Source organism: Thalassophryne amazonica, chromosome 6 (genome assembly GCF_902500255.1).
Source record: "Thalassophryne amazonica chromosome 6, fThaAma1.1, whole genome shotgun sequence".
NCBI classification, from domain to species: domain Eukaryota; kingdom Metazoa; phylum Chordata; class Actinopteri; order Batrachoidiformes; family Batrachoididae; genus Thalassophryne; species Thalassophryne amazonica.
Window position 1 is genome coordinate 55,130,811 of NC_047108.1, and position 15,003 is coordinate 55,145,813.

The following is a 15,003-nucleotide window of genomic DNA, read 5'->3' on the forward strand; positions in this document are numbered from 1 at the left end:
CCATCAGATGTTTCTGTTTTGCTAATAAGTATGAGGTCTGTGAGAAAACTATCCAACCTTTTTATTTTTTTCAAAAACTATATGGATTTGAATCATGTGCACTTGCATCAAACAAGCTTGAACCTTCGTGCGCATGCATGACTTTTTTCACGCCTGTCGGTTGCGTCATTCGCCTGTGGGCAGGCTTTGAGTGAGCACTGGTCCACCGCCCTCGTCGGATTTTTATTGTCAGGGAAATGGCTGAGAGGCTGCCGCTTTGCTCCATGAATTTTTTTTCAGAAACTGTTAGAGACAGCCAGTTGGAAACAATTCGAAAGATTCAGATGGATTTCAGTGAAGATTCTGTCGGCGTCACACGGATTAAGGAGTGTTAAAACCTTTTTAAAGATGGCCTACAGCGGCGGAGGGCGCGCGGCGCACCAAGCGGCCATTGACAGGCTGGAACGACCAGATCATTTCTAAACTGAATGCTGTGTTGATCCGGGACATCGTGTGACTGCCACAGAAATGGCAAGAGAGCTGGACATAGCACTTTTGCGGCACATTCCACTGTTACAGGAGATTTTGTAATGAAAGACGTGTGGAGGATTTCGCTCGTCGGCATGGAGCTGACGCGCTCAACAAAAAAAACGCTCTACAAAAAAACACCTCCGTGTTGGAAACCATTCGTAAGATTCAGATGGGTTTCGGTGGCTTTTTAGTCGACTGAGTATCCGAGAAATTGTTTAACAGCTGGGCATGTTCCAACTTGTCCTGTGAGACTTCCAACAAGGAGGTGTTGTTTGTCCCGCGCCATGAGCGGCTGCCTCCTGACGCGCGAATCCGTCCTCACGTCTTTCATTACAAAATCTCCTTTAACAGTGGAATGTGCCGATAAAGTGCTGATCCAACCTCTTCTGAAACTTCTCTGCTAGTCACACGACATCCTGCATCAACAGAGCCTTAAATTTGGAAGTGATCTGCTCGTTCCAGCCTGTCGATGGCCGCTCGGGGCGCGGTGCGCTCTCCGCCACCGTGGGCCGTTTTTAATCCAGTTTTAATGGGCCTTAATCCGTGTGATACCGATAGAATCTGTTGTGTGGGCCGCTGAAGAGGAGGTACTGCTGGCCCACCACCACCAGAGGGCGCCCTGCCTGGAGTGCGGGCTCCAGGCACCAGAGGGCGCCGCCACCTTACGAGAGCAGACAGGGTGACAGCTGTCACCCATTACTGGACACAGCTGACTCCACTCAGGACGGGGGTATATCATCAGGACGGCGTCTCCACCTCAGTGCCGAGATATCGCCTTAAGACTGAGGTAACGTTCTCTGCATTCATATTCTGAATAACCAGCTAAAACTTGTTAAACCTTTTCAGGACTGCTGACTACTGATAGCTAAATTGCTTGGATAAGTACTCACCTTCCTGCTATATATTGAGTGAGAGGTGGAGGCGGCTTCTCCCCTCTCCGTTACTGGGTGCTGTCGCATCCACACCTGTGTGTTGTTGCTCTCTCCCGCCAGCAGTACCGGATCCGACGAGCGGAGGCAGTGGCCACCTGGGAATTCGGGACTTGGCGGTTCCAGTATTTCCAGGGTTCGGTGGCAGAGGAGATCTGGGTGGTTCCGGTTCGACTGAGACGGACGTCTCCTACCCTCGAGCCTGCCCACACGACACCAGCAGATTCGACCCCTAATTGTTAATTGTTGTATTCGTTGTGCTCGTTTCACAACAGTAAAACTTGTTATTCACTTTTCTCCATTGTCCGTTCATTACGCCCCCTGTTGTGGGTCCGTGTACCTACACTTTCACAACAAGAATCTTCACCGAAAGCCATCTGAATCTTCCAAATGGTTTCCATCTGGCTGTCTGGCAGAGTTTCTGAAAAAATTTTCATGGAACAAAGCGGCAGTCGCTCCGCCATTCCTAAACAATAAAAATCCGACAAGGGGGGTGGACCAGTGCTCACTCAAAGCCTGCCCACAGGCGAATGACGCAACCGGCAGGTGTGAAAAAACTCACGCATGCGCATGAAGGTTTGAGCTTGTCTGATGCAAGCACACATGATTCAAATCCATATAGTTTTTGAAAAAAATAAAAAGGTCGGATACTTTTCTCACAGACCTCGTACGTTCCACACTGAGAAATGCAGAGAATTGCCAAGAATTGCCAAGTGAGATGTTTTCCGGAAATGTACCTGTTAACTTACTCAGGGAGAGCAATAAAAAAAAAAAAAAAAAAAAATCAGAAACTGTGATCATGAAAAAAGGAAAAATTTATTTTTTGGGACAAGCAGAATTGTCTACAACATTCTACAAGCAGAAATGTCAAGGCTAGTTTGTTGTGTAAATGAAATGAGAGTTCAAATAGATGATGAAGACAATGCAACCATTAAGCTACTGTCTATGAAAGGTAGAATTTCCTTTTGATATTTGATTTCAAAAGCCAGGAATAACTAAACATACTGAGTCACTGTAAGACTTTTGAGAAACACAGATGCAGAGACCATGCGTCATTGTCGTTAACTACTTCCAGTGATGATGGTTGTGAAATGTGCACACATGCTGTTTGAATGAAAAACCAACAAACAAAAATTCAGTTCCATTCTCACCAGTCTCACTCAAGCCTTCATTCCAGAGACAAAGCTGCCATCATTTTTGCTTGTTCACACAACTCTTAACACTCTAAGTTGCTCTAAAATATAAATGTTTATCTCCTGAGGCCCTGCATCCACAATACTATATGGAGATGGAATCATTTCAAAAACAATTTCCTGTTCAGTTTAGGGCCATGGGAGTGTTGGGGATATAAGTTAAAAGAATATTTAAATAAATCTGAAATTTTATTTAATATCTCGAAAGGGGCACAACGTGTATACCACAGGAACTTGATCATGTTATGATCTATATGAATCATAATTTGATCTCAATGTCATAAGTTCTTGTTATGATTGAACCCCCAGGAGCCAGGGTCTATGGCCCGCGGGGCCCCAGAAACCAAATTAATGTTGTATCGAATGATACATTTTCAGCATCTCGTGGAAGAAAAATTCTCAACAGAAGTGCATATTTAAATGATCCTACATTCAACCTTTAATTTGAACTGTCAACAAGAATGTGGAAATAACAGAATATGACATGGAAGTAGGGCCTGGAATAATTTTCCTTTAATTGTAAACCAAATTATGCATTAACTCAGAACAGTTAAACTACATGAAATTTATGAAGACTGAAATGACTGTTAAAGCATTTCAGAAACCACAGCTAAAGCTTGTAGAACACTGAAAATCATGGTAAAATATCAATAACGTACCTTATAGTAAAGTCAGTTATATTCTTGTGTAAATTCCTGTAAATCCATTCAAAGCCACTATGTATTTTTTCCAATGAAATAGTCTACATTAATAAAAAGTCAACTTATATTTTTGTGTAAATTCCTGTAAATCCATTCAAAGCTGCAATGTCTTTTTTCCAATGAAAGAAAGTCTAGATTAATTTTAAAAAGTCAAATAATCTTGTCTAAAATCCTGTTTGAACAGCACAATGTTTATTTTCCAGGGAGGAAAAAAAAATCTTACCATGTTTGCTGAGGGCACGATGCAGTTCACTTTTCCTCTTTCTTTTATCTTTCGTATGTGTTCACGAAGATATTCATTTGCTGACTTTAAATTCAAGACGATGCAAACTCCATGGATTCTTGAGTCCTTATTAAACTTTTCAAACCGTCTTTCTCGCCGTCTTCCCTCTGTCCAACATTACTCCATCATGCCGCAAAATTCTTCTCTTAAAAACTTGATAGTTCTAAAAGCATGCAATGTCCATATGCTACATTTAGCTTAAAGAACAGTGTCTTGGAGGAGGGACACAGCGTCGCTGTAGTAACCAACCAGTCCTGCTTTACATCAACTGTCGTAACAGCCACACTTTGAGTGAGGCATTTTTCTCTGCGGATCCACAAACACTGATTTGTATATATAAAAAAGAAAGTAATGGACTAATTTTGAAGGATTTAGTGTGGACATACTGTGCCTGGTGCATTATGGGTAATCTCAGAACATTCATAACTGCGTTAAACTCTTTGTATATTGTGCCTAAAACTCTTGTGAATATATCCTCTGGGTTTACAGACGTTGTTATTGTGTTTGTTTTATGTAAAAATGCAGAAGAAGCTCAGGTTGCTTCTCCATTATTTTCAATTGGAATCATTGTGAGCTGCAATCGCGTCTTGTTTGTTCTTAACGTTTTGCTTTTATCAAACACTGACTGTCCTCTTTGTTCCAGAGTAATATGTACAGTATATATGATGTCTGAAATTCGGTTTGCGTTTATTAAATTCCACACATCTTAAACGTAGCAGACATGGACAGATTATTTATTTGGAATATTTGTTTTAGCAAGTTTTCAGGGTCTCTTCTGCTATCTACTGGCCAGTAGTGTTCATGGCAGTATTCACCCTAAGTACTGAGCATCTGGGCACCAGTAGATGGCAATGTTCTATTTATTTTGACACCAGTTATATCAGACAGTTGTCTAATTACAACTTGGCTTTGTTTTGCAAATGCCTTTTTTTTTTACAAATAAAAAATGGCATATTTTACAAAAGCACATTTATATGTAAACACCAACACACACCTCACATTAACATGTTGGTTTTTACACAGAATGAATGAGTCAGTGTTAGCGGAGACACACTTTACCCATAATCCCTTTGGCATCTCTCTGTATTTGTTACAAAACTTCAGAATTAGTGCATTATTTAAAATTAAAAAATATATATTTTACCTTTGTACAAATGACAGAATTGACATTAATGGAGTATTTCTATTGGAATTAATTTTATTTATAAATCAAAACTATGAGTCAGGACTGCTTTATTTTCCAAGACCTCCGCCTCACAGTGACACTGCTTCACTGCTTCAAGCTATGTAGTAAACAGGAGCTTCCAGCAGTAGGCAGGCCGCTCAGACAGAAGTGTTGACTCATTGTTTGGGTCTGTGGTTGCCTTTGATGCTACCAGAAGCAATCGTGGTGTTAAAACTCAAAATCAGCTTGTTACTATTTGCAAATGTACTGGAGACAATACTGGAAGTTATTGGTTATCGGTTAGCTGTAGCTTCTGATAAATCTTTGGGTGGTTTATTGGTTGAGCTTTATAAAAGATAACTTTTCACTTAGCTGATTATCTGTTATTGAAGCTAACTTTTTGGTTAGCTGTGCCCACCACTGTATGTTGATGATGATGATATGTGAAAACTAGTGAAAAAGAGTGAGACCATGATTATAGAAATAAATAAGAATGAACCTGGTTAGAATTTAGCTGTGAATTTTGGGTTCACAAATTATTGTTGTTATTACAGGTGAACCTCATTAAATCATGCAAGGTGGGGTCCACAACATCGAACCATGAGTTTTCTGAAACTGTGAGTTCATGAGGTTGACCAAAAACATACAGTGGTCTTTATACAGTAGTCTAAGTTTTCAGGGTTTAAAATGTTGTTATTGTGATTCATGTTAGTTTAACAGTGTTGTTAGTGTTATTAATTTATTATGTTTTTGTAATTAAATTGGTTTTGTTAGTTTAGTTAAGTGTCATGTTGCTGTTACAGTGAGCGAGTTAACACTACGGATATTAGCTAACAACACTGAACAATGGATGTTGATAATTACTTTCTGGACTCACACACCATTCCAGCAGGGGGCGGTAAATCAACTATATATTAAAAGCGTGCGTGTGTGTGTTACCACTGTGCTACCATCGCTGTCCTGTTAAAGGTGTGGAAAAATGCCTGAAATCAACAAGGAGAATGATGTATTTACGACCCCAATTCCAATGAAGTTGGGACGTTGTATAAAATGTAAATAAAAACAGAATACAATGATTTGCAAATCCTCTTCAACCTATATTCAACTGAATACACCACAAACACAAGATATTTAATGTTCAAACTGATAAACTTTATCCAGCTATAAAATTTAGCTTACACACCAGTGAAAGCTTCTTTTAATGTTGAAAAGTTCCACTTTGCAGTTTGACCTTGTTTGAGAGCTGTTCAAGAAGCAAGGATCATCATTGTAACAAAGACAACCAGACCCCTGACTCGACATCACGTCTAAGCTCCTCTTGATGTTTCCCTTTTTTTTTTGCTGCTCCTTGTCTACTTAATTATTCAGATATCAGAACACCATGTTGCAGAACATTCCACTAAAACCCTTACACCTTCACCCCTCCCCCACCCGTCACCATCTCTCAGTCCATGTCTGCACCTTATAATAATTATTTATTTCACAAATAATTTTTAGGGCGAATTACAGAGTGAGGGGAAAAAAGCTACAGCTGTAATCAGAGGATAAGTAGCAGCTGACATGGCAGGTGCTTGAGAGGAGATAAGGAGAGAGCCATTGTGAGACCGTGCCTCACTTCTATTTAAATGTTTTGGGGCTTCGACTTACTTGTTTGATTTGTTACCAACAGCTTTCCTGTCAGCTGTCAGGAGGGAGATAGCGAGCATTTCTCCTTAATGTGCTTCTTGGGCTACTGTGTTTGTGCTGTCATTCTGATGTTTGGAGTTACATTTTGAACATGCCTGGCCATTGTGACTCATGCGTGGTAGAGTCCATTATTAGATGACAAGGAATTCTGATTTAAACACGTTCTCAACTTCAAACAGCATGCTGCTCACACACATGTGAAGCAGGTGTGGGTGGATAAAGGAGCGTGTCGGTGCGATATTACACCCACAGTAACCCTCACATGTGCACACATACATCTCTCAGGAGCCAGCTGTTAATTATCACTGTGCTGTTCTGTTCCACCAAAGTCCTTGAGAGAAGCCAGAGCCAGTGTGTTCATGTTTGATTTTTGGCTCCAGTACTCATAGAGAGAAGACTGTATCCACTATGCCCTTAGTCCTTCATTATTAAGCCAATAAAGAAGCATACAATAGATGTGTGTGTGTGTGTGTGTGTGTGTGTGTGTGTGTGTGTGTGTGTGTGTGTGTGTGTGTGTGTGTGTGTGTGTGTGTGTGTGTGTGTGTGTGTGTGTGTGTGTGTGTGTGTGTAGACGGGGTTCTCTGTTGAAGCTACGACTGCACACCAGTCTAAGTTTTATTAGGTCCCAAGACACAATGGGCACCGAGAGAAAACATCCTCCTCGCTTCCTTTCTTCTAAATTAAAGTGATATCTCATTGCTGTACAATAGACTAACTGTCTAACAACTGGGAAATTGAGAAGGATGATATACTGTAATACTGATGCCCCCAAGAGGTTCTTCCATTCATTTTATTTTATTTTATTTTTTTCCACAAGGCATTTTTGGAAGAAAAACCATGATGTTCGGCAAAAAAACATCAAGGACCTGAATTACTAAAGTGTGTGCATTCATAAAAATGTGCAAACATCACTGGACTTGCAAATACACCTGCCTGATTATTTACAAACTAGGTGCACAACTAGGGCAGTAGTCTGTCTGCAAAACTATAAATTTTACCCTAACCTCAAAGTCTCTGATAAAGTTTTTTTCTGTGGACTTGTTGTGCAGGTTTTATCTTTTTAATACCATGGTCAGTGAGAATTCCATGTCTAACTGGCGTGCATTATTTTTGTGTGTACGCACACGTAGTTTGCCAAGTTAAGTCACTGTAATATCATTCCGCTCTGGTCGTCACCACAGCAACGCGCAAATCAGTTGGCACAGATCAGCTGTGTTTGGACAGGTGAATGACAGAAATGCGATAAAACATGGATTTCCAAGTGAATTTTAATGTTTTTGTCTAAAATAAAATGTTTGAGGAATGGGAAGAGGAGGAGAGCAAACGAGAAGAACAGCACATGCACACTGCATCCTCGTGCGCAAGTGTGTGTGAGGAACACAGCACTCCCTCCCACTCCAGTCCCGTGTTTGCCATCTAAATGTTTGGACATCGGGCAGTCTTCAGCGCCTTTTATGGCCGTCTGACAGCAGTCTGTGTCATCTAAACTGTTGTCTACATGTGCTTTGGTTGGCATCGTGCAGGTATGGACGAGGTAATGTGGATGCGTTTTTTCTTTTCTCTCTGTTTGAGGTGCGGCTGCATCCAGAGATGAGTGTGGTATCTGTTCCAGAAACCATCCTGTGCACCAGCAACATTTCCTGTATGTTCATTTTGTGAATTGCTTTGTAATTTGTGTCTGTAGCATGGCCCAAGCTGATGGTCATCCCTTTGAGTCTGGTCTGCTTGAGGTTTCTTCCTCAGAGGGAGTTTTTCCTTATCACTGTTGCTCTGGAGGTTGGTGAGGTTAGTTCTTACTTGTGTGAAGCGCCTTGAGGCAACTCTGTTGTGATTTGGTGCTATATAAATGAAAATAAATTGAAAAAATTTAAATTGAAATGCGTTCTGACACTGCTGACCACACCTCTTTTCCTCCCAACTGCTTCCAGTGATGGTAATATTAGCCATTTGGCCTGTTTCTTGCCCATTCTTGCTATGTGTGATGGGGGCTTCACCCTTGGGCTTTTTTTTAAATCGCAAGATGGCAGCCAAAATAGCTTCCACTTATAGAAAAACTGCTATAGTGCCCTCTAACTGTGCTACAGAGGCATGTAACGCATCAAAATATGGATTTTGGGGAACTGCTGCATGATGATGGTGGTGATGGTGCTTTTTAGACGTAGATGGATGTGTATATGTGTATGGAATAAATGAGAATGTTCAAGTTTTGACATGTAAGTCGAGATATAACTGCATCAGAATTTGTAATGTATGCCATATTTTAAATTATAAATGTTACAGATCTGCTTTACCATGTACAACCTTAAATTATCAGCTATAAAAACCCAAACTTGACCATTTTCTATCACAAAACTGTTTCTAGGAATACCTCAGTCAAATCTGGCAAAATATGAATTAAAGATTTTCTAGAAAAATCCCCAAGAAAGCTAGAAAAGTCTTATGTTAAATTTCTGAGAACATTGTCTGTATTGTGAAGAGATATGTGACCTAGTGAAAGATCCAAAGGACGCTGGAAGATGGAAACCTGCCTTTCTCTGCCTCTCCACATACTCAGAGCATGATGAGATGTGGAGTACGCAATGATGAATGGGCTAGTCAGATGCCTGCTATCACAGAGACTGTATGTGCACATTCATGGCCCTCAGAAACATCAAACCAAAAGAATCAGAAACTGATGTGATTGATCCAGGACTAGAGGTTGTCTTCAGCTTCATGCTAGAGAACAAGAACAGTCTATAGAATTCAGGTGAACTGTATGATGTTTACAGTAGTTATAGTATGGCATGCTTGTTCCACCCAAGTGTCATTGAGAAGGTGAAGGAACGATTCTCTGATGATGTCATTGTTTTGTCATCCTCTGGCTATGCAAGTGTCACCGCATTCAGGAGCTCTGTTTCTTTTGTTTTGAAGATTGTGAAGGATAAGAAGGAACACAATGACTTGGAACACTACAAGATTCAAGTAGCCAGATGCATGGGTGGTACATGGAGGATAGATCTCTGGTTGCAGTCATCTTACCTCCCAACAAAGCACTGGCTCCTGATGCCCTGCTCAAGGTCATGAAATGTTCCTGCAAGGGGGAGAAACCATGCAACACACGGAGATGCAGCTGCAGCATTTCTGGAATGACTTGTATAGTCTTATGTCATTGTAAAGGAGACAATGAATGCTGGAATCGTCACACCAGGACAAATGATGCACTTGTGGAAAATGACTCTAATGGTGACTATTGAGAAGCATATCGTTATTTGTTTTTGTTTACTATACTATACTATAGTATACTACTACTATAGTATACTACTACTATACTATACTATTGTTTGAGTGTCCGTTTGTTCAAATCTATGAATGAACCATATTTTATGAGGATATTTTGCAGTAGGTTGAAAGATTATCAGTAAAGCCTTCGTCCTATTGAATAATGAAGGATGAATAATGAGCCATGCAGCATTTTTTTTTTTTTTTTTGGTACAAGTCCACTTATTCAACAATCGTGGGAGAATAGTGGCTCTGGGAGGCTCTTAGAGGCAGAATGTGCGGCCAATGAGGCTCGTCTCTCAGTGTGTTAATTTCAAGAAGTTCAAAATTGAGCAACAACAGCATGGGCCAGTTTGTGTATGAGGTACTATGAGGACAAATGAGGGTTTTAGCTGCAGCTGCAGTTGCTTGCACCATTTTCCATGGGACGAGGTGCACAATATCACACCAATGATGTGGAGGCAAATAAATTAAAAAAAACAGCTGTATAAATAGTGAATATCACTGGGTTGATATAAATAATAAATACAAGGGGACGCAATACAGAACCCTGCGGTTAAATAACCCTGGTTAAAAAAATGCCACTCACAGGATTTGAACCCACACACTTTGATTATGAGACAGAAACTTTACCACTGCACTACAATCACTGTAGCGTGAAACAGGAGCGTGAAATGGCTAAAATCAAAAAGCAGATAAACATATTTTCTAATAAAGAAAAAAAAAAACGCTGTGATAACTGACTAAACGGCATTTGGTACAGTGTATTTCTGCTGATACGTGACTGAAAGTGGCGTATTTGTCGTACTGTTGGCCTGTCATATGGTCGTTGCGTCACTCACTGTCCTGTCAGACAGACCCAACGTTCAGATCACCTGCTGCATGTCCACATAAACTGACGGTCCCGGTCCCACTGGAACAGCCTGTCAGTGTGTGCGCTCTCCAGCCTGTCACAAAAGTGATATATGTTTTTATGTAATTTTGACATGATGACAGCAAGCACACACACACACGTTTGTCACAACACGGTGCATGTTCTGCAGCTCAGATGTCTATAACCAGAGATGTCAACAGCTGCCATGCCCCCGTCCTTTCAGCGCACAGACCAATGTGTCACTTTGTGATAAGATGAGAGGCTTCTTGCCTGTAGGATGGGGAGGGGGCATGAACCACACGCCACACTCGTGGGGCATGTAGACAAATTTCACATCCAGCTCAACGGTGATCGTCTGCTGACTGTTTTCGTGATGATAGTGTGAATGGCCACACATTTTCTAAGTGCCAAATGAGTGGTGTTAGATGTTCATGTGTGTCAGCTGGAATTTGGCCAACACCTGCCACGAGAGAGTTCGATGGGCTCACACAGCGCACACTCTTTCAGCCGCTGGTGTGCACAACTAGCTGTAGCAACAGGTATATGAGGTGTTAGATGCAGGTACGATTTTACACGTTTTGCATACGATTCCTGCTTCATGCGCACTTTATGCGCAATTTGACCAAATTCACATTATGTGTGAAGGGGCCCTAAGAATAAGTGTCTCCAATTTCAATTTCAATTCAATTTTATTTCAATTTATTTCCTTTATATAGCGCCAAATCACAACAGAGTTGCCACAAGGCGCTTCACACAGGTAAGGTCCAACCTCACCAACCCCCAGAGCAACAGTGGTAAGGAAAAACTCCCTATGAGTAAGAAACCTCAAGCAGACCAGACTCAAAGGGGTGACCGTCTGCTTGGGCCATGCTACAAACATAAATTACAGAGATAATTCACAGAACAATTCACGGACGAATACACAAGAATTGCTGTTGGTGCACAGGACAGGAGGATTGCCAACACAAACACAATTCCCATCTCTGGATGGAGCTGCACCTTAAACAGAGAAAAAACAGAATCAGGCATCAGAAAGACAAAAAATACTGTATAATTTGCCAGCATTAATCAACAAGAAAAACAGAAGAAATACTAAGGTGATCGCCGGCCGCTAGCCCTAAGCTTCACTAAAAGACCCAGAATTTAGGTAAAGTTCAGGCCGCGGCCCACTTCAATTACAACCCCTGGCAAAAATTATGGAATCACCGGCCTCGGAGGATGTTCATTCAGTTGTTTAATTTTGTAGAAAAAAAGCAGATCACAGACATGACACAAAACTAAAGTAATTTCAAATGGCAACTTTCTGGCTTTAAGAAACATTATAAGAAATCAAGAAAAAAAGATTGTGGCAGTCAGTAACGGTTACTTTTTTAGACCAAGCAGAGGAAAAAAATATGGAATCACTCAATTCTGAGGAAAAAATTATGGAATCACCCTGTAAATTTCATTCCCAAAACTAACACCTGCATCATATCAGATCTGCTCATTAGTCTGCATCTAAAAAGGAGTGATCACACCTTGGAGAGCTGTTGCACCAAGTGGACTGACATGAATCATGGCTCCAACATGAGAGATGTCAGTTGAAACAAAGGAGAGTGCGATTTACTCTTAAAAGAGAGTAAATCATCACGCAATGTTGCAAAAGATGTTGGTTGTTCACAGTCAGCTGTGTCTAAACTCTGGACCAAATACAAACAACATGGGAAGGTTGTTAAAGGCAAACATACTGGTAGAAAAAGGAAGACATCAAAGCGTCACGACAGAAAACTGAAAGCAATATGTCTCAAAAATCGAAAATGCACAACAAAACAAATGAGGAACGAATGGGAGGAAACTGGATTCAACGTCTGTGACCAAACTGTAAGAAACCGCCTAAAGGAAATGGGATTTACATACAGAAAAGCTAAATGAAAGCCATCATTAACACCTAAACAGAAAAAAACAAGGTTACAATGGGCTAAGGAAAAGCAATCGTGGACTGTGGATGACTGGATGAAAGTCATATTCAGTGATGAATCTCGAATCTGCATTGGGCAAGGTGATGATGCTGGAACTTTTGTTTGGTGCCGTTCCAATGAGATTTATAAAGATGACTGCCTGAAGAGAACATGTAAATTTCCACAGTCATTGATGATATGGGGCTGCATGTCAGGTAAAGGCACTGGGGAGATGGCTGTCATTACATCATCAATAAATGCACAAGTTTACGTTGATATTTTGGACAACTGAAAGGATGTTTGGGGATGATGAAATCATTTTTCAAGATGATAATGCATCTTGCCATAGAGCAAAAACTGTGAAAACATTCCTTGCAAAAAGACACATAGGATCAATGTCATGGCATAGGGTCAATGTCAACGAGCAGATCTGATTTGATGCAGGTTTTAGTTTGGGGGATGGAAATTTACAGGGTGATTCCATAATTTATTCCTCAGAATTGAGTGATTCCATATTTTTTTTCCTCTGCTTGGTCTAAAAAAGTAACCGTTACTGACTGTCAGCCAGGAAGTTGCCATTTGAAATGACTTTAGTTTTGTGTCATGTCTGTGATCTGCTTTTTTTCCACAAAATTAAACAACTGAATGAACATCCTCCGAGGCCGGTGATTCCATAATTTTTGCCAGGGGTTGTACTAATAACATGAATTAAAAGAGTAAAAAGTGTAAAACAAAACTGCACCAGTATGCTAGCCATATGAAAGGGAAAATAAGTGCGTCTTAAGTCTGGACTTGAAAGTCTCCACAGAATCTGATTGTTTTATTGATGCAGGGAGATCATTCCACAGAACAGGGGCATAAGAGAAAGCTCTGTGACCCGCAGACTTCTTATTCACCCTAGGGACACAAAGTAGTCCTGCACCCTGAGAACGTAAAGCCCGGGCCAGTACATAAGGTTTAATTAGGTCAGCTAGGTAGGGCGGTGCCAGTCCATGAATAATTTTATAGGTTAGTAGCAGAACTTTAAAAGCTGATCTCACTGGGACAGGAAGCCAGTGAAGAGACGCCAAAATGTGTGTAATGTGGTCAAATTTTCTGCTTCGTGTCAAAAGTCTGGCTGCAGCATTCTGAACCAAATGGAGACCCCTAATGCTAGACTGCGGTAAACCAGAAAATAGAACATTGCAGTAGCCCAATCTAGAAGAGATGAACTCATGGATCAGGGTCTCAGCATCAGCCATAGACAGGATGGATGTATGACACACGAGCCTAGGCTGAGTGTTAACTGGTCAAATTGATGCCGATGTCTCACTGGACCAAGAACCATCATTTCAGTCTTTTCAGAGTTTAAAAGTAGGAAGTTTCTAGACATCCAACTTCTCACTGCTGCAAGGCAATCTTCTAAGGATTTTATATGAACGAGATTACCAGCAGTTATCGGCATATATAACTGAGTATCATCTGCATAGCAGTGAAAGGTAATCCCAAAACGCCGCAATATGTGCCCAAGGGGTGCTATATAAAGGGAGAAAAGCAGGGGGCCTAAGACACACCCCTGAGGAACCCCAAATTTCATGTCACTAAGGTTAGAGGTAGTGCTACTGTACAAAACACAGTGAGAACGACTGGTCAAGTATGACGTCAGCTATGCAAGGGCACTCCCAGTAATCCCAAAATGATTTTCCAGCCTATCAAGTAGAATATGATGATCCACTGTATCAAATGCAGTACTGAGATCTAACAGCAACAGAACCGTAGTGGTGTCTGAATCCACTGTAAGCAGAAGATCATTCACCACTTTAGTGAGAGCCGTCTCTGTGGAATGATATTTTCTAAAAGCAGACTGCAGCGGCTCAAAGAGTTGGTTTACAGGTTTACTGATTCTGTTCATTATTATTATGGACAGAATTTCTAGGCACAGCCAGGGTGTAGAGGGGGTCTGGTTTGGGAACCACAGAATCTCATCTCTGCTGTTTGCGGACAATGTGGTTCTGTTGGCTTCGTCAAATCAGGACCTTCAGCGTGCACTGGGGCGGTTTGCAGCCGAGTGTGAAGCGTCCGGGATGAAGATCAGCACCTCCAAATCCGAGGCCATGGTTCTCGACCGGAAAAAGGTGCTTTGCCCTCTTCAGGTCGGTGGAGTGTCCTTGCCTCAAGTGGAGGAGTTTAAGTATCTTGGGGTCTTGTGCACGAGTGAGGGACGGATGGAGCGTTATATCGATAGATGGATCGGTGCAGCATCTGCAGTGATGCGGTCGCTGTATCGGACCGTCGTGGTGAACAGAGAGCTGAGTAGGGGGGCAGAGCTCTCGATTTACCGATTGATCTACATTCCGATCCTCACCTATGGTCATGAGATTTGGCTCATGACCGAAAGAATGAGATTGTGAGTACAAGCGGCCGAAATGAGTTTCCTCCGCAGGGTGGCTGGGCGCTCCCTTAGAGATAGGGTGAGGAGCTCGGTCAC

The 15,003-nt window shown here is 41.4% G+C and overlaps 1 long non-coding RNA gene across 1 annotated transcript; it reads right to left on the reverse strand.

The window, feature by feature from the left end:
• Nucleotides 1-245: 245 nt before the first annotated feature.
• LOC117511625 lies at nucleotides 246-14,490 on the reverse strand. Its single transcript, XR_004561005.1, has 3 exons — nucleotides 14,415-14,490; nucleotides 1,397-1,400; nucleotides 246-259 (listed from the first exon to the last, which is right to left on the reverse strand). It is a non-coding gene; the product is annotated as an uncharacterized LOC117511625 (long non-coding RNA).
• Between the last annotated feature and the right edge of the window lie 513 nt (nucleotides 14,491-15,003).